The following is a 21,790-nucleotide window of genomic DNA, read 5'->3' on the forward strand; positions in this document are numbered from 1 at the left end:
AAAATAAAATTACATGAGTTCTAGGATTCGAACGTATAGATTCGTATTCGGATTGAGCTTAACCCCTTCCCGCTTACGACCTGAGCCACCACAAAAGAGGAAACGCGGCCGCTTAGCCACCGTTTTATTGTTAGCCTTTGTTTAATAAGCAATTGCTCACATAACGCACATACATAAGTTGGAAAACTAGCCTATTAAATGTATATTTTATTATGAATTCTGGGGTTTTTACCGGTAATACAGATTTTTAATTCAGAAGGCTTTTCATAATTATAAATTTGTCATTTCATAGAAATTGAAAACATAAATCTAAATAGGTATGCGCAACGATTTTTCATATAGGAATATTCGTTGTGTCTATTTATAGCATTTCGCATATTGTATGGTGTATTTTTCTTTTTCGAAGTTATATTTTTCGATGTTCCCTCATGTGGAATTACAAATTAGTACTCAAAAAGTTTTCAGTTAACATTTGCTCCTTCTCTATTCATTAACATTCTCTGCTAAAAGTATTTCAGGAATTTAACTTTTTGAAGAATTATTAAAAGGAAATCCGACGGACAATGAAATTATCTGTTCGCCGTATACTTTGCATTACCAGAGAATGTTGATGAGTAGAGAAGGAGCAAATGTTAAATGAAAACTTTTTGAGTACTAATTTGTAATTCCACAAGAGGGAACATCGAAAAGTATAACTTCGAAAAAGAAAAATACACCACACAATATGCGAAATACTATAAATAGACACAACGAATATTCCTATATGAAAAATCGTTGCGCATACCTATTTAGATTTATGTTTTCAATTTCTATGATATGACAAATTTATAATTATGAAAAGCCTTCTGAATTAAAAATCTGTATTACCGGTAAAAACCCCAGAATTCATAATAAAATAAACATTTAATAGACTATTTTTCCAACTTATGTATGTGCGTTATGTGAGCAATTGCTTATTAAACAAAGGATAACAATAAAACGGTGGCTAAGCGGCCGCGTTTCCACTTTTGTGGTGGCTGAGGTCGTAAGCGGGAAGGGGTTAAGCACAATCCGAATACGAGCCTATACGTTCGAATCCTAAATATTATTGGTATATATATATATATATATATATATAATATATATTATATTACGAAAATAATTCATAAATGCATCAGTATTTTTTAATACAAATTAAGCAACATATCAATATATTATGAGCCCTCACTTGACACGCCTATGTGCATGGTGGCAAGCCAACGAAATAACAGCGAGTTCGCGCGGACATTGTGTTGTTGAAAAAAACCAAATGACGACTTTGCCGACAAACATACATATTTATATACATACATACAAACGAGCTCGCATACATATTGACGCCAAATTTTGCGCATCGTCGCGGAGTTGACAAAATTTGTTTCAATCGACAATTTTGCGACAATGTCGATCGGCTATGTTGTCTCGTTTGTCCTTTTTGCAGTGGTTTGCTATTGAAAGTTGACTTATGCTCTTTTGAAATATTGCGATTACCAATTGGGCTGCATTTTCATAGCGTCGTATTTAGATAAAATGGGCTAAATCGAAAAACTATGAAACAATGATAATAAGTAAACATATAAAAGTACTATATGGACTGTGCTTAGAATATATAGAAGTAGTTAATGATTTCATATGAATGCCAATTTGATATAAATTTTATAATTTAATGCCATAAATAGTGCATAATATGAAAAAATATAAATATTATTTAAACTCGAATAGGTCATGTTGCCAATTCTCCTTTCTGAAGTGAACATCAGACAAATTCTTCAATTTCTGATTTTTAGCAAATGTTGTGAGGAAGCAGCTTGTGGACATACAAATGCGAGGGGGATGGTAGGATTTTCAGTGGTGGCTGTCAAATTGTAAAATTGAATTTTTCTCGTTTTACTCAATTTCATTCATTTATTTCGCATTTGCGATAGGAATTCTATATGAAAACCAAATGTGGTTTACCAGGCGCACAGAAAATATAGCGCGGCGCAGAGTTATGAACGAGCGCACTTTGCTTTGAAGCAGACGCACGTTCCTTATGAATGAATTTGTTGTCGTTGTAATATAAAATACTTAGAAAATATGCCGCGAGTTCGCTTGAATATTATTGGCCGATGATGGTGCGTCTACGTTTTTTTTGTCACTTGCGCGAGTGTTAGATTTTTTGCGAAAGACATATTGATGGACTTACATATGTACATATGTGTACATATATGCAAATATATTTGGACATGCGAATGAACGAAGGCAATTTCAAGAATATTCACATATAGACATATGAACATTGAAGCAAATAAACAACAATAGCCGTGTGAGTTCACAGATTAGACATAAGAGTTTAAATATTGTCTGTGGTGCTGCTTGTATAGCAGACTTCTTTATTGCAACGTGAAATATTTTGCCTAAGTTCAAATCCAATCATATATTATATAGTCCTTTTTTATTTTTATAACCCTTTTTTATGAATTGATATTTGAATTCTATTTTAATATTATTTCCCTGATTATAAAATTTTCCTGTCAGAAGTCAATTTCTTTCGTTTTTATTATTTCAATTTTTGTTTATGCGCATATCAAAGAACATCTGTGCATATGTATGTATATACATTTTGCTTATAGAGTGGTGTAGTTCGTTGCGTAAATTGACAGCTGTGGTGACATTTTATTTTCGATCTTGCGCGTTTTCGATGTTCCTTCTTAGCAATTAACATTTTAGTACTGCTAACATTTGCTCCTTCTCTACTCATCAACATTCTCTGGCATTAATTTGCATACACACTCACACACATGCGCACATACGTCAGCGGCTGATAGATGGGGAAAAGTCAAAAACAGAAGAAGAACGCTGTCCTGATGGAATCCGTTTATTTAATGACAACCACTCAGTTGACGCGTATAATTTAAAAATGTTGAGTTCATCTGATGAAATGGCCAATTCAATTGCTGATGACGAAATAATTGGATATAATAATAAACCCAACGATTACCCTCCTCCCGCCCAACCGACGCGAGGGGCGCAATCCGCATACGTGCGGAATTAGCCGAGTCAGAAAAGGCAAGAGAGTTTTTTAAGTGTTGAGATCTAAAACTGCTCAGCTACAGAAACAAAAATTTCAACAGCTAAGATCTAAAGTTACAATATAATAAATTGTTACATTTTCATTTATTAAGAGAAAACAATAAAGTCTTTTTAATTTTGAAAAGTGAGACAGATAAGTCAAATGTGCTGGAATGAGAATTAAAATCATGACATATACGGCGGAATGGCTCGTTTAGTTCAAAATTTGATCTACATGATTTTAGCAGTAAAGGTCTAAACTGCCTCGAAAGGCGAACCGGGATATTAAATTTAATTTCAGACAGGAGAAAAGAACTGCAAACAGTTCCATTCAAAAGTTTCACTAAGAATATTATGCCAAGCATTTCCCTACGACTAGAAAGTGTAGGTAGATTTATAAGTTTTAAACGACTAGTGTATGGAGGTAGACTTACCCTAGCATCCCATCGGAAATGCGCTAAGGCGAAAAGTAAAAATTGTTTTTGAACCGACTCTAACTTGTCAGAATGGATTTGGTAGCTAGGGTTCCATACCACAGAGCCATATTCCAATATAGGTCTAACCAAAGTTGTATAAAGTGTTTTAGTAATATTTAAAAAGCTTTACATCGTCAGCGTATAATAAAATTTTTGAGAATTCTATTAGTGAAGAGATATCGTTAATAAACAACAAGAACAGAATCGGGCCAAGATGACTACTTTGCGGAACACCAGAAGAAACATTAATTGTATCTGAAGGTGTATCCTCAAATATCACTCGTTGTGTTCTATTATAAAGATAGGAAGATACCCATTGAAGGAATCTTAGCTGAAAGCCCAGCAGATCAAGTTTATGTATGAGAATCGAGATATTTACTTTATCGAAAGCTTTGCTAAAGTCTGTGTATATAACATCCGTATGGTTTTGTTCCCTAAAACCCAATGATACATGGTTTACAAATTCAAGTAAGTTGGATATAGTCGAGTTCCCTTTACGAAATCCATGCTGAGATGAGGAAATTAACGGAGAAATCGAAAAGGTTATATGGTCAGTGATGATAGCTTCAAAAAGTTTAGGTATAACTGATAGTTTTGCGATACCTCTATAGTTTTCAATGTTGGATCTAAATCCACTTTTATGCAAAGGGATTATAAATGACTGTTTCCATATTGAAGGAAATATACCGTGTTTAAGAGAGGAATTAAATATCCTTGTCAAAGGCAAGTAAATATATTTGGCACTATTTTTGAGGAAGCATGAGGGTATCATGTTTGGGCCATAACTAAAAGATGGTTTTAACTTATTTAAATTAAAAAGGACGTCTTCTTCAGAAATAACTGGAGCGTTAATTAAAGTATTCAAACACAGCACTTGCTGATAAGAAAAAGTTTTGGAAGAATTATTACAGTAGTTTGACTTGAAAAATTCTGCAAACATATTGGATATAATATCATTGTCACTTGAAATGATAGATTTGTATTTCATTGCGGACGGAAATTTGGAAATCCTGCGTTTGGAGTTGACGAAGTCATAAAACGATTTTGGATTACTTACAATATTTTTTTTAACTTTATTTAAGTATTTATTATAACATTTTTTGTTTAGGTCAAAATATTGTCGACGCAGTAGCGAATATTTAGAATAGTCGACAAGTGAACCGGTTTTTTTAAAATGTTTAAAGGCTCGAGTTTTTCTGTTTTTCAATTTATATAACTCTTTCGAAAACCACGGACTTATACTTTTGTTTTTGTTAACAATTACTATTGGAACATACTTTTCAAATAATTTCATAATAGTGTTATTAAAATGAGAGACACTCAATTCAATGTCACCATTATAATTAGGCCATGTTATTGTAGAAAGTTCTGTATTTATTTATTTTATACTCTCGCAACCTGTTGCTACAGAGTATAATAGTTTTGTTCACCTAACGGTTGTTTGTATCACCTAAAACTAATCGAGGTAGATATAGGGTTATATATATATAAATGATCAGGATGAAGAGACGAGTTGAAATACGGGTGACTGTCTGTCCGTCCGTCCGTCCGTCCGTCCGTGCAAGCTCTAACTTGAGTAAAAATTGAGATATCTTTATGAAACTTGGTACACTGCCACGCCCACAAAACGCCATTAATCAAAAACAAATAACTTGCTATAACTAAGCTCCGCAATAAGATACAAGACTGTTATTTGGTACACAGGATCACATTAGGGTCCCGCCTCTAATAGGTTTAATGTGCATATCTCCTAAACCGCTTATGCTATAATAACAAAATCACTAGAAGCAAATGTTTTTAGCACTTCTATTGACGGTGTGAAAATAGTTGAAATCGGGTGGCAACTCCGCCCACTCCCCATATAACGGTACTGTTAAAAACTACTAAAAGCGCGATAAATCAAGCACTAAACACGCCAGAGACATTAAATTTTCTCTCTGAGATGGTATAAGATGACTTTATAGGAACCGCGTTCAAAATTAGACAGTGGGCGTGGCACAGCCCACTTTTAGGTGAAAACCCATATCTTGAGATCTGCTTAACCGATTTCAACCAAATTCGGTGCGTAACGTTCTTCTCATGTTTCTATGTCATAGTGCGAAAATGGGCGAAATCGGACTACAACCACGCTTACTTCCCATGTAACACCATTTTCAATTCCATCTGATTCTTTCACTTTCCACTATGCAAATCAGGTAACAATGATTATATCGGGGTAAAACTTTGCGTGAATAATGCAATTAAAGTATGCCACCTTGCGGCCAAAAATTGTCTAAATCGAACCAAAACTGTTCAAGCCTCTAAGTACTAAATATGTGGGCCTCAGTGCCTATAGTTGACCTTCTACCGGAAATATCAGTCAATCCACAAAGAAATCTCAAACGAGTATACCATTTGACTTTGCGAGAGTATAAAATGTTCGGTTACATCCGAACTTAGCTCTTCCTTACTTGTTAAATTAGCTTTTGCAAAGTTAAACCGAGTATAGAAGCAAGTTTGATGATTATTATCCCGTACAATGCCTGAGATTTCGACAGATATTTCCAAAGCAGGATGGTATGAGTCCTCTGGTAGAACAAGAGGATTACTCTGAATAACGGAACACTTTGCAGAGGTATCAACGTATACTAAATCTAAGCATTTACGTTTACATTAAATTTATTCGGAATCAAATTAATTTGGTTCAGACCCAACTCGGACATTTTTTCGAAAAACTCATTAAAACCTGACCGATTGCAAATCGGCACGATATAGTCATCGAAAGGTTTCCACGAAGCACACGGTAAATTGAAATCACCTAATACAATTATTGAATCTGCATTATTTGCCATCGAGGTAGCACTATTTATTAAAGAAGCATGCTGCATGTATACAGATAAGTCCGAATGGGGTGGTATATAAGATAGGGTTGAATAAATAAAGCAACTATTAACGTATACTCTAATACATTTAAATTCAAATGAGTCGGCCCCTGGAACAAGAATATTTTCAGATGGGATAGAGGCAAATAGAACACCTCCACCGATTCTGTTCGATGTGAGTGATGGAAATCACGAAAAAGAAAAAGCTGCTAGAAACAAGCTTCATAAGTTTGCTACAATCGACACAGGAGGATTGTCCTACGAAATTACTTTCGTTGTAGATAAGCCATATATGATAACAACCAACATCGACGTCGCTGATGGCTTGGCCAATGGAGCGGTCGGTAAACTTTCGTATGTTGAGTTGGATCCTCAAAATAAAGTACTGCGAGTTTGGCTTCTATTTCCAAAAGGTGTTGGTGTTAAAGCTCGCGGGAAAGTGGCTGGTTATGCAAACTCAAAAGGACTCAGTAGAGAATTCGTTCCTATTAACCGTAGATCTGCAACGGTGCCTCTCAATCGAAATAAATCGATTCATGCCAAAGGAAATCATTTCCCACTCAAACCGGCTTGCGCGTTGACCATTCACAAGTCACAAGGAGGAACATTTGATGAAATTGTATACAAATACCAGAAGACACATTCGCAATCTTTGGTTTACGTAGCCTTATCCAGGGTCACGTCACAAGAAGGCCTTCACATTGTTCCTGCTAATAACATTCAACGTTTCTATCATGGTAGACGATGTAACGCAGCAATGCCCCTTTACGCCAAGAATTTATGAGGCTTTCCACTGCTCAACTCACAACAGTTGATCAGGCTATAGTTAATAAAATAAATGAAGGAAACATGATTCTCTTCTTGCTCAATTGCCAAAGTCGCCGAGCACATGCACGTGATCTCCGTGGTAACATTATACAAAAAGCAGATATTTTAATAATATCGGAAACATGGCTTCGCAACGAGGAATCCGTTGAAATTGAAAATTTCAGATGTATATCCCAATATCGATGTCCTGACATTAATCGAGGAGGCGGGGTCAGTATTTATCACAATCTTAATGATTTACACCATGTGCTTACTGGCAATAATGATACTTTCGTAAGGAATGTCCAGCACAACAGTCAAACACAGTCTCCATTGGGAAATATATCTGCTGCGAGATGTACTTTGCCTAACGGTAATCACATTGTTATAGTTTCGATTTACATTTCTGTTAATCAAAAGATTAATGATGTAATAAATTTCATTCATGAGGCATTATTGTCTTATACAGAAGGTGGATCGAAACTACTTAGGAAAGAATACCATTTACTGCCGCTCGTACTAAGTGGCGATTTTAATGTCGATCTTAGCAAAGATGGCGGATTGACATTAATACAATTTTTAAAATCTAAATTGAATTTAGATATTGTTTCTGATAGAACAATGGGGACAACGAGGTATGGTACAACCATTGATGCGGTATTTTCAAGATTCGTGAACCACGTATCTACCAACGTCCATGTATCTTATTTTAGTTACCATAAACCACTTGTCACGGTTATTAATAATGAAGGAAATGTTGATTAAATTAATATTTAAAAAAAAATCAAAATAGTCAGAGTAATAATTACCTAATTTAACAACATTCCTAATTAAATATTTGTACACATCTGAAATTTACTATTGTAAAAAGTAATGTAAAAAAAATTTTATGTAAAATATTTCGCCGATTAATTATAATTAATGTATATAAAATGAATAAATTTATATTTATATATGAATATTATTTTCTTCATTAATTTGTAAATTTACCCTTTCATATGATATTAATCTTTTTTCAGTTGAATAAACTTTTTTGCGTATGGTTAGATACTCGTACTTGAGGAGTAAACTCCAGTCGTGCGTCGGAGCTGACACACACACAGTTTTTTTTATTTACGGAAAGAAAGGACCGAACAAATTTTCAATGAAATTTTTAGCAAAATTAGTATTAACTCAAAACTTTGAACTAGCACGAAATGCACACGGTAGAGAAATAGAACTGTTCGCTATGAGTGATAGTCTGTGACACGTTTGTTGTTATTTATGTTTTGTGCTCAGGTTTCGCGCTCGGTTGTATGAATTTTTATTTGTTTAAACCCTTTTGTATTTGTTGTTGTTTTTATGTTTTAAGCTACACGCACGTTTTCTCTATATAGTGTGAATATAAGTATGTGCATATATGAGTATGGATATTTTTCTACCACTGCACTGTGCTCTGTTTTTATATAATTTTTTTGTGTTACTGCTTTGTTTGTTTATGTATATTACAATATTTTGTTTTCCAATGCACTTCACGTCACTGCACTGCACGATTTTTTTGTGATTTATCTTGTCTCTTAAATTTTTGTCACCACTGTTTTTTTTATTGTGTTCCTTAACACAATGTTTTCTAAAAATCCGAAGGTGTCTTTCGGTAAGGCTCGAAGGACCATGATATGTTAAATGTATGTCTACAATTGTGGAGAACACCACCGAGATATTAACACCTAAAATCGCGTGAATAAATAAAAGGCGATATGTTTCGTATACGTATACAAAAGTTTATTATTGACATCCGTTATTATAATTAATATAAATGGTAATCCTTTTTATAAATAATGAATTATAAAAGAGAAGAGTTTGAAGTACAATTGTGTAGGATCGTTGAGAGTCGGGCCGGCGGAACGATGTCGATCGAATTAGCTGTCGATTTGTGCCATAACACGTACGAAATGATGTGGCTCTCAAGTCCGTTGGCGAAACGAATTGTGTTTTAGCGAATGATCGTGTGGGCGATGATCCCGTCCCTTTTGTTTAGTAGGTGTGTGGTATATCATCAGGTGTAGTGTTCTCAAATCTTGAGTGTGGTGCGAAATATGTGATGAGAACCTGTGAGTGTTTTCAGGTGTGGTGCCGGAGGGTGGTTATTTACTGGGGCTTAGCTCATTTAAACAGGTGTCAACAAAATTTTTGACGATTTAAAATATTTCACAATTTAAAATATTTTTCCGTTGCTCGGAAATCTGCGTCGATATGTTTGCATGCTTATACATACACTCACATATTTAAGATGGTTTATAGGGAAAGCTGTTAGAGCGGCAAGAAAAGCGGTAACAATCGACACAGATCGGATTTTCTATCAAAAACACAATGTTGTGCTTTGTCGTCGCGCAAACCGTCCGCAATACTTCGTCACTTTGACTCTTTGACATAAAAACACAAAAATTATCTTCGGCCATTGGTTGTCCGCAGTGCCGGATCCACGGGGGGAATAAATTCTGGATCGGTAATAATAAAAATATTGACGAAAAATGTATATAGTTAATAGATCGATTCACAAAGTCCGCTACTATAATAAAATCAGAGCGCGGGGCAATAAGTGTTAAGTTGTTGGAATTAGAAATAAAGATAAGTGTATAGCCATAAAATTGGGACTTTTATTTAACAATATAGTGATTTTTATCCTTATTATCCTTATTTATAATTCCAACAACTTAACGCCTTATTACTCATTATCCGAATTCATAACTTCTTATTTATATATTAAATGGTCTTTACAAAGCAATACTCTAACTAGAAATGTGTTTGCTGCACAATCCGGCAGCCCTTATATAGTAGATTGCTAACAAAACTTCGCTACCTAGTTGGTTTTAGCAGTTTATCGTCGATTCTGCCTTGTTCTATCATTCGTGCTCGTCACACTGCCCTCCACCTAGGTCTGATCGTCCCGATTAGACAAATTTGCGGTACCACACATAAAGCGTTTAGGTATCTCATCGTCTTCTATGTAGGATGGTGCTAACTTCCTTAGCCGTCCTTCTCCTATTGGAGTTAATTCCATCGGTTTTCCGGATACCCAGTTTCTGATATATCTCCTGACTTAAGGCTGATTCGAGACTCCATTCTTGATTAGAACGTAATTCCATCGGAACACCGAATCTCGATACCCAATTGTTGATGAATGCGTCCGCAACTGGTTCAGCCTGTTGATTAGGAAGTGTGTATACTGGCCATTTGGTGAAATGGTTCTTAACACATATTTGTTTCCAAATTTATTTGTGGGAAATGGACTATCAACATTTGTGGCAATTTGCTCATCTGGCCATGACTCTTGAACCTCAACCCTTCAGCTGTAATGCACTCAGCATAGTTGGCAATTCTGACCGATTCACAACAACATTTGCAAGTGTCCTCGAATGGGACCGTTATGCAGCTCATTGAGAACTTAGGAATTGTAACCTTCAAAACAACCATAAGTGCTGGAAATCTTTCCACATCTTCGCTTTTCCATACTCGATGCAAGCAGCCACACACCAACTTTAAACTGCTCCGCTCTGCTTAATAAGCTTTTGCGACTGAGCTTTCTGAATTTATTTCTCCACTTGTTTTACATTTGTTCAACTCCACTTCATGCATTACACCTTGAATTCTGGATTTGGTGATTGGTTTCGAGGTACTTATATTTCCAAAATTTTTAGGAGCAATTGCTAAATATTAGTTATAAAATCTAAAATTTAGGCCAATGGTCCAATAATTGTTTACAGATGGATGCCACATTGAGGTTCACCCATCATCTAAAGAAGCTTCACCGGTATTAGTTGATGCTAAGTAAAGTCTTGAAACGTTATATATGTACATATACATATATGTATGTGGGTATGTAAGAGTGTCGCCCCCACGAGCTCAACTAGAGATATCTCCTAAGCTGCGCCTTTTTGATACACTATTTCGTAATACCTATTTGTCTCGTTTCATTGTTGTGTTCAAACCGTTTGGTGCACTCAACGAAACTACTAACTCCGTTATGCTTTTTGTGGATAACATAGACATTCTAGCTTTGGTACCTGATGGGTTTCTAGAGTTCTACATCGGAATTTTGATAGAGCTGGGCACTCCCAGAGGAAGTGTAGAACCGTTTCCTTACTCCCCTCGAGTTTGCAGCAGCGGCAAATATTCTTATGAGGCATTCCCATTTTAACGCGTGTTCTCCAAATGGCTAATGCGCCATTATGATGGCTGTAAGTCTATATATGTTTTTTTGGGACTTATTAGATAAATCACTAGTTCTTGTCTGTTTCGTTATCTTGCATTTAGTTTACATCCATCTGTTCTGAGCTATTTGTTCAAATTGCGTATTTAGCTGCCTCTTGATCGTTCCTAATGGGCACGGTATTGTCTCCGCCTCAGACTCATCTAGAGAGGCGCCGGACTTGGCCAACTCTTCTGCCTTTCCGTTGCCGAAAATGTTCCAATGGCCAAGAACCCAAATTATGGACGGGTAGAGCCTTCCTACACCACATTGACCACACTGAAATATATCTTTGGCGACAAGGCTAATAGTGCCTCCTCTCGTAGTTATTCAGTAGAACTCCACAGGCCTTGTCTATGCTCAGTACTTCTGCTTGGAAGATCCGCAGAGTATATTCTTGACCCTACTCCGCAGTCCATTTTGGACCCGTCGGTAGAGATTAAGGTATTATTCTTCTCCCCTACTAAACCTCTTCTCTGTTCACGTCTGGAAAATATTCTTACCTGGAAGTCACTATTGAAATCCAGCCTTGGGAGGATATAGTCTGATCTTTGTCCTTAAGTTTCCATGTTCCAGCTTCTTGTATCCTTGGTTCTTATAGCAGATAATGTTGGTACTTTTGGTATGAAAGCATCTATGGGCAGTTGATGCAAGAGCATGACTTATTGGCCCCGGAAACCCCAACATACAATATATTGCCCTCTGTATTCCATTTGATTTTCTCTCTCTATTCTCTCTTTAATGCTGGCCCCCAAACCAGTGCTTCATATGTAAGAATTGGTGTTATGATAGCCATATACATCCACATGACTATATTCAGTTTTAGGCCTCACCTAATTTGTCTCACTGAGCCGTTTGTTGCTATAATAGTTCTGTTCTTAAGCATCGATTGTACCCATTTGCATAACGTGTCGCCTATGTCGCCATGTTGTAGAGACTCAATGATCGTGCCTAGTTCTATATTGTTAAAAGCTCCCTCTATATCAAAAAAGACAGCCATTGTATACTGTTTGAGATGTAGTGACTTTTTTATTACATTTATCACCTCATGTAGGACAATTTCTGTTGAACGACCCTTTATATGTGCATCATGTGCAGTCGATAAGTTGTCCGCTACTATTGATCTGATGTGTAGGTCCATTAGCCTTTCTCGGACCTTCAGCATGAAGGAGGAATGTATGTCAACAATTGTGGAGAACACCACCGAGATATTAACACCTAAAATCGCGTGAATAAATAAAAGGCGATATGTTTCGTATACGTATACAAAAGTTTATTATTGACATCCGTTATTATAATTAATATAAATGGTAATCCTTTTTATAAATAATGAATTATAAAAGAGAAGAGTTTGAAGTACAATTGTGTAGGATCGTTGAGAGTCGGGCCGGCGGAACGATGTCGATCGAATTAGCTGTCGATTTGTGCCATAACACGTACGAAATGATGTGGCTCTCAAGCCCGTTGGCGAAACGAATTGTGTTTTAGCGAATGATCGTGTGGGCGATGATCCCGTCCCTTTTGTTTAGTAGGTGTGTGGTATATCATCAGGTGTAGTGTTCTCAAATCTTGAGTGTGGTGCGAAATATGTGATGAGAACCTGTGAGTGTTTTCAGGTGTGGTGCCGGAGGGTGGTTATTTACTGGGGCTTAGCTCATTTAAACAGGTGTCAACAAAATTTTTGACGATTTAAAATATTTCACAATTTAAAATATTTTTCCGTTGCTCGGAAATCTGCGTCGATATGTTTGCATGCTTATACATACACTCACATATTTAAGATGGTTTATAGGGAAAGCTGTTAGAGCGGCAAGAAAAGCGGTAACAATCGACACAGATCGGATTTTCTATCAAAAACACAATGTTGTGCTTTGTCGTCGCGCAAACCGTCCGCAATACTTCGTCACTTTGACTCTTTGACATAAAAACACAAAAATTATCTTCGGCCATTGGTTGTCCGCAGTGCCGGATCCACGGGGGGAATAAATTCTGGATCGGTAATAATAAAAATATTGACGAAAAATGTATATAGTTAATAGATCGATTCACAAAGTCCGCTACTATAATAAAATCAGAGCGCGGGGCAATAAGTGTTAAGTTGTTGGAATTAGAAATAAAGATAAGTGTATAGCCATAAAATTGGGACTTTTATTTAACAATCCAGTGATTTTTATCCTTATTATCCTTATTTATAATTCCAACAACTTAACGCTTTACTACTCATTATCCGAATTCATAACTTCTTATTTATATATTAAATGGTCTTTACAAAGCAATACTCTAACCAGAAATGTGTTTGCTGCACAATCCGGCAGCCCTTATATAGTAGATTACTAACAAAACTTCGCTACCTAGTTGGTTTTAGCAGTTTATCGTCGATTCTGCCTTGTTCTATCATTCGTGCTCGTCACACTGCCCTCCACCTAGGTCTGATCGTCCCGATTAGACAAATTTGCGGTACCACACATAAAGCGTTTAGGTATCTCATCGTCTTCTATGTAGGATGGTGCTAACTTCCTTAGCCGTCCTTCTCCTATTGGAGTTAATTTCATCGGTTTTCCGGATACCCAGTTTCTGATATATCTCCTGACTTAAGGCTGATTCGAGACTCCATTCCTGATTAGAACGTAATTCCATCGGAACACCGAATCTCGATACCCAATTGTTGATGAATGCGTCCGCAACTGGTTCAGCCTGTTGATTAGGAAGTGTGTATACTGGCCATTTGGTGAAATGGTTCTTAACACATATTTGTTTCCAAATTTATTTGTGGGAAATGGACTATCAACATTTGTGGCAATTTGCTCATCTGGCCATGACTCTTGAACCTCAACCCTTCAGCTGTAATGCACTCAGCATAGTTGGCAATTCTGACCGATTCACAACAACATTTGCAAGTGTCCTCGAATTGGACCGTTATGCAGCTCATTGAGAACTTAGGAATTGTAACCTTCAAAACAACCATAAGTGCTGGAAATCTTTCCACATCTTCGCTTTTCCATACTCGATGCAAGCAGCCACACACCAACTTTAAACTGCTCCGCTCTGCTTAATAAGCTTTTGCGACTGAGCTTTCTGAATTTATTTCTCCACTTGTTTTACATTTGTTCAACTCCACTTCATGCATTACACCTTGAATTCTGGATTTGGTGACTGGTTTCGAGGTACTTATATTTCCAAAATTTTTAGGAGCAATTGCTAAATATTAGTTATAAAATCTAAAATTTAGGCCAATGGCCCAATAATTGTTTACAGATGGATGCCACATTGAGGTTCACCCATCATCTAAAGAAGCTTCACCGGTATTAGTTGATGCTAAGTAAAGTCTTGAAACGTTATATATGTACATATACATATATGTATGTGGGTATGTAAGAGTGTCGCCCCCACGAGCTCAACTAGAGATATCTCCTAAGCTGCGCCTTTTTGATACACTATTTCGTAATACCTATTTGTCTCGTTTCATTGTTGTGTTCAAACCGTTTGGTGCACTCAACGAAACTACTAACTCCGTTATGCTTTTTGTGGATAACATAGACATTCTAGCTTTGGTACCTGATGGGTTTCTAGAGTTCTACATCGGAATTTTGATAGAGCTGGACACTCCCAGAGGAAGTGTAGAACCGTTTCCTTACTCCCCTCGAGTTTGCAGCTGCGGCAAATATTCTTATGAGGCATTCCCATTTTAACGCGTGTTCTCCAAATGGCTAATGCGCCATTATGATGGCTGTAAGTCTATATATGTTTTTTTGAGACTTATTTGATAAATCATTAGTTCTTGTCTTGTCATATTTTGGCCAAATCTGTTTCGTTATCTTGCATTTAGTTTACATCCATCTGTTCTGAGCTATTTGTTCAAATTGCGTATTTAGCTGCCTCTTGATCGTTCCTCATGGGCACGGTATTGTCTCCGCCTCAGACTCATCTAGAGAGGCGCCGGACTTGGCCAACTCTTCTGCCTTTCCGTTGCCGAAAATGTTCCAATGGCCAAGAACCCAAATTATGGACGGGTAGAGCCTTCCTACACCACATTGACCACACTGAAATATATCTTTGGCGACAAGGCTAATAGTGCCTCCTCTCGTAGTTATTCAGTAGAACTCCACAGGCCTTGTCTATGCTCAGTACTTCTGCTTGGAAGATCCGCAGAGTATATTCTTGACCCTACTCCGCAGTCCATTTTGGACCCGTCGGTAGAGATTAAGGTATTATTCTTCTCCCCTACTAAACCTCTTCTCTGTTCACGTCTGGAAAATATTCTTACCTGGAAGTCACTATTGAAATCCAGCCTTGGGAGGATATAGTCTGATCTTTGTCCTTAAGTTTCCATGTTCCAGCTTCTTGTATCCTTGGTTCTTATAGCAGATAATGTTGGTACTTTTGGTATGAAAGCATCTATGGGCAGTTGATGCAAGAGCATGACTTATTGGCCCCGGAAACCCCAACATACAATATATTGCCCTCTGTATTCCATTTGATTTTCTCTCTCTATTCTCTCTTTAATGCTGGCCCCCAAACCAGTGCTTCATGTGTAAGAATTGTTGTTATGATAGCCATATACATCCACATGACTATATTCAGTTTTAGGCCTCACCTAATTCGTCTCACTGAGCCGTTTGTTGCTATAATAGTTCTGTTCTTAAGCATCGATTGTACCCATTTGCACAACGTGTCGCCTATGTCGCCATGTTGTAGAGACTCAATGATCGTGCCTAGTTCTATATTGTTAAAAAGACAGCCATTGTATACTGTTTGAGATGTAGTGACTTTTTTATTACATTTATCACCTCATGTAGGACAATTTCTGTTGAACGACCCTTTATATGTGCATCATGTGCAGTCGATAAGTTGTCCGCTACTATTGATCTGATGTGTAGGTCCATTAGCCTTTCTCGGACCTTCAGCATGAAGGAGGTGAGGCTTATAGACCTAAATTGTTTAGCATTTTCTTGTATTCTTCTACCCGGTTTTGGTAATAACACCATCTTGACTCATTTCCAGTTTCTTGGGATATAAGATAACCGGATACTTGCCTTATATGTATACCTTTTCAAGCCTTGAAACCATTGGTTCCTTTTGCTTCTGCAGCATTAAGGGAATAATTCCATTCGGACCCGACGCTTTATACGGTAAGTAGATGTTAATGGCGTATGCGATTTTTCCTTCGCTTAAACGTGACTGGATTGGTCTGCAGTAACTGTTGGTTCTGGTTGAACACCCATTTCCGTGGATTGCTGACCTCCCGGGAAATGCGTGTTTATAAGAATCTCAAACGACTCTTCAGAAGAGGAAATCCATGCGGCTCCCTCCGTCTTTAAATAGTCAATATTGGTAAGTTCTTTGAACAGTATTTTGTTGAGCCTGGCAGATTCTTTGCAGCTTTCTATTGATGTGCCGAAAGTTTGCCATGAGTCGGCTGCCAAATTTTGGTCCTATAAATTTCATTGAAGGCTTTGCGCAGTTGCATTCTTATGGTCTTTAGATCACTGTTCCACCAATGAGAGGACTTCCTCTTCCTCAAAAAAGTCAAAGGTGTGGATTCATTGAAAGAGGCAGTTAAAAATCTTTAGATCTTCTCCACCTCTATATATTTAACTTTAGAACATTTCTGATTATAATATTATTCCTGCTCTTTCTAAGCCTTTTGAAGCTATCACAGTAAGTTTACTGTAGTACTGGATTTGTCGATATTGCTGAAAAGTATCCAGGACAGACTCTCCAGTCATCTATGACAAAGATATACAGAAAATCGGTCCGAATTTGGTAGTATGAGGGCCTAAATTTCAATTTAAAATGTAATGTAAGAGTGACTTTTCTCTGTCATGTGCCATGTAGGCCGAAACTAGAAACGATTCGTTGTGGGAACGATTTCCTTTCTGCGTGTTTGCAGCGGTGAGGGGTCTCCGCGGGAGGTTCTGATTCCTTTCTTTTCAGGAATCTCTTATACTCCTCCACCACCTATGTCTGGTGCTTTATCTCCTCTTCATCAACTGAACCGCCTGATCCTTGGCTATCTTTGCAAGCACAAAACTGCCCTCTGGTACCGGCTCTTCGTCAGTTGAGTTTGAGATTTATTTCTCTTTTTACGCTGCACCTTCCTTTTGGCTGGCAGTGTACTCTGGTTGGAACTCTTAGCTGCCTTGGAGGTTGATGGTTCCATATCTAGGTTTAGGGAACTTTGGTTGGTACCCTCTGTTTTAGTTGCTGTCACAACTGGCGTACTTTGGCTGGTTCGCTCGGTAGTGCTCTTTATCGTCTCCTGACTGGAAGCGAGAAGGTTGTCTTCATCGGATTCCGTTATAGGATTTCGATAAGTGTTAATATTTGTCGTTGCGTAAGTCAGCAAGGTGTCAGTTGTTATTGTTGTTCTTGTAGTTGATTTGTTGCTCCCACGAATAGTCCGGAAAGGGTTGGTCATTCGTCCGCAAAGCTGGTATGCGGAGAGAAGGCATTAGTTACCTACGACTCCGTTCGGGCATCGGAGGGGACCGTTCAGAAATCAGCACGGTTACCTCGACACTTTGGCTTAGGGTGGTGTTGGTACATTTATCCTCACACTTCCCACAAAACGAAGATATGCGTAAAAGGGTCAAGGGTCATATTGATGGGCATGACGATCAACGCTGAAGCAGGTATACAATGTATTTTCAGATACTGTTATATTTACATAAACGTCAAGAATCCCGGGCGATGTAATGACTCTCAAATTTATGAGGCGTCGTCACTTAAGCAAGAAATGGAGAATTGTTCTTTACTAAGCAAAATTACTGGGGAGATTTCAGGCGTAAATGTGTCAATATTTATAAATGGGGTTTCGGCTTTTAGATTAAGAAACTATTGATGAAATGGATGATTTAGCGTAAATCAAATTCATCGTGAGAAGGAATTCAACTACGCTCTTTCAAAAACACTTTGAGTTGTCGAAAATGCTTTTGGACACCTCAAGGCCCGCTTTCGACGAATTGGAAAAGGAGTTGCCATCCCTGTAATGCCAATTCAATAATAAGAGCATGTTGCGGACTTCACAATTTTTTAATTGTTAACAACGATACTCTAACCGCTTTGGAAGAGTTGGAGACTAAACGCCAAAATCCCAGTCATGTTTCATATGCATCTGACGATCTAATTAAGAGAAAAACGATGCGGAAATCAATTTGTACAAAGTTTGGTCACTACATGTGTACACTATATCATAATATGTAAATGTTACACAATTGCTTATACAGTGAACCAAAGGTAAAGTTGTGAGCCCCAAAGCCCCAGTGCTTGTCAACAGTTAGTGCTTGTGAGTCTAAAAAAATATGAATCCGCGTATTTTTCGTTTAATTCAAATTTTAAAAATGTTAAATATAATGTTAAACATGTGTAAAATATACATAGATTTTAAATCGCACTCAGGAAGAAGATGGTGGATACGACCCGTGAATTTAACAAGAAAGGAATTAGGGTTTCATGATACTTGTTTTAAACCGCTGAAATCAATGGATAAAGAGCACTTTTTCCAAACAACAAGGATGAGTGTTCACAAATTTAATGCTCTTCTTTGTTTGTTAAAAGACAAGCTCCATCGGTGTTCGAGAAGAAAACCGATAAATGAAGAAACACGTTTGGGAATTACATTCATGTAATTAATATTTATAATTTATATTAGCATTGTAAATAACATGCAGTTATATTTAGGTACTTATTTCAAGGATGCTGTCTTAAATTTCTGGCATGGTCTCACAAAATTGGACTTTCAACGGTGAGGAAAATTATTTACGAAACCTGTGCTGCAATTTGGAATGAATTACACACAGTTTATGTTGCTCAACCAAACCAATCCGAATGGAGAAACATTTCTGAAAGGTGGGCTTTACATTTTTGATAAATAATAAAAATTGATTCCATAAATGAATTTTTTTTTTATTCGTAGATTTTATATAAAAACCGGAATGCCGCACTGCCTAGGTGCTATTGATGGCAAACATATTTACATAGTTTGCCCGAGACGTAGTGGTTCACTTTTTTATAATTACAAAAAAAAACATTCAGCATTGTTCTAATGGCAGCTTGTGACTCCGACTATACATTTACTTTTGTTGATGTTGGGGCAGTAGGAAGTCAAAGCGATGGTGGAATTTTCGCCAAAAGTGCTTTTGGAAAAATGATATTAAGAAGAAACATCGTATTGCCTCCTCTCGATCACCTTCCGGGTAATTAAATAATCTGAATTTTGGAAATAACTTAATTTTTTATGATTACAAATACTTTCCATATTTAGGTACAAATAAAGACTTCCAGTATTTCTTTGTGGGGGACAATGCTTTTCCACTTATGGAAAACCTTATGCGTCCATATCCTGGCCGCAACTTGTCGCCTCTGAAGCAACACTACAACAAAAAGCTATCTTCCACCAGAGTTTACATCGAAAATGCGTTTGGTATATTAGCGAATAGGTGGAGAATATTACATAGCAATATACATGCAGCACCAAAAAATATTGACAAAATAGTGTTAGCAACAGTTGTGCTACATAATTATCTCATGCTAGACAGGAGCTCGGGATATTTTACTGAAGAGTTGGTGGACCATTCGGAAAATGGTGCTTTTGTTCCTGGAATTTGGAGGCAAACAACTTCGCAAAGTCCAACTTTTCGAATTTCGCAAGCCAACCGTTCAACGGCGGAAGCGTTTGCATCGAGAGACGAATTGGCGGAGTATTTATTTAATAATTAAGCCAGTATTTTCTAAAATTTTATTAATTTTTTATTAAATTTCTTTTTCATTCCATAAAATTCATATAAAATAACAAAAAGCGTTCTTATTTAAAAATAACAATTGCACTATAGTGTAACAAAAAAACAATTCATAAGAAATATGTACATATACAAGTAATGAGTAAAAATTCAAATTAAATACTAAGCTGACTAACGCATTGCTCTAAAAAATTAAAAAATTATACATAAAAAAGATAAACACATGTAATATCAAGTTTCCTAATTCACTATACACTAAGGCTACTACTTTCGCCTCAATTTGTCGTACGCGTTGAGGGGTTAGGTTAGCCACACTTATGTTCCTCGCCAAGCTTTTAAATAACAGTGATGTTGCATCCTCGTGTTCTGTGGGAACAGCTGCAAATTCTTTTACAGTATCCACGCACTCCTTCATCATGTCAGTGAACACATCGTTAACGTCATCCCTTGCTACCTTCCTTTTTCTTTGTTTTGACGCATTTGGGGTAGTGTAATAACCTTCTGGAGGAGGACTTGTCCTTATACTTGCTGAAGTAGAACGCTCTATTTCTTCCATAATTGCGTCAAAAGGCACGTTGCTGATGGTTCTATTAAGTGGAAAAGATTGAATTATAAGAATACAAATATGACAAATGTAATATTTACTCTCGAGAATAACTGTAGCCGTCCAAAAAACTCAATGTGTTCATATATTTCCATGTTTTGCATGGAATCGGAGCACCACTACCGGAAGCCAGTCGCTGCGCACGTTTACGTTTTTTGTATGTGTCACGTAGTCCTTTCCATCGTTTCCTACAATTTTCTTCTGCAAATATTTATAATACTTTAGAATAAAGTTTATAATATAACAGGCTTTTCTTTGACTCACCCGGCAAATTTACTATTTTCGCTACTTCTTCCCAAATTTGGGTTTTTTTAAATACATTTTTATAATCCGGTGAGGATAAATTGTAAATGCACTCATATTTGCGGATTTCCTCTATTAGTTTTTCGTTTAAATCCTACCACCTAGTGCGTACTTTGCGTTTAAAAATATCACAATGGTTTGATTTTGAAATTGAAATAAAACCAAACAGAAACAATCTTAATATTGCCAGCGCAGATATTTTCTTGCATTTGTTTTGAAAATTCTAAAGATTTTACTGAAAATAAACTTTCTTTGATATGGCAATGCCGTTTTTTACCGCCGCGGTCGGCGATAAATTTAGAAATAGCTCTGAATCAAAAATCGTCATGGTGGGCGAAATTCGCCGCCGTCGCGTATTGTGTTAATCTTCGTATATCGCCCGTATTGTGTTTATAGCATCAACATTCAATTCGACCCTGCGCCACGTCAACACCTAAAATTCGGTACGACAGCTCCTGCGCGTAACACTTCGATACGTTACTGATCCTACTTGTATATTATATATAGTTTAATATATAAAAATGTATATTATGGAATTTTATTGTGTACAACTTAATACTAAAATTTGAATAATAAACTAAATTGTTCAACTAAATAATATTTTAATTATTTAATTGTTTGGTTGCTGTTAAAGTGGGATGTGCTTCCTAATATATCGGGTGCAAGTTTTATTCATGGTCCTTCGAGCCATAGTGAGCGGCACT

The 21,790-nt window shown here is 36.9% G+C and overlaps 1 pseudogene; it reads left to right on the forward strand.

Annotated features, from left to right (window-relative positions):
- Positions 1–20,159, forward strand: part of LOC138857361 (uncharacterized) — a 43,604-nt pseudogene extending 23,445 nt beyond the window's left edge.
- The last annotated feature ends 1,631 nt before the right edge of the window (positions 20,160–21,790 follow it).

The sequence above is a fragment of the Bactrocera oleae genome, chromosome 5 (assembly GCF_042242935.1).
Source record: "Bactrocera oleae isolate idBacOlea1 chromosome 5, idBacOlea1, whole genome shotgun sequence".
Lineage (NCBI taxonomy): Eukaryota > Metazoa > Arthropoda > Insecta > Diptera > Tephritidae > Bactrocera > Bactrocera oleae.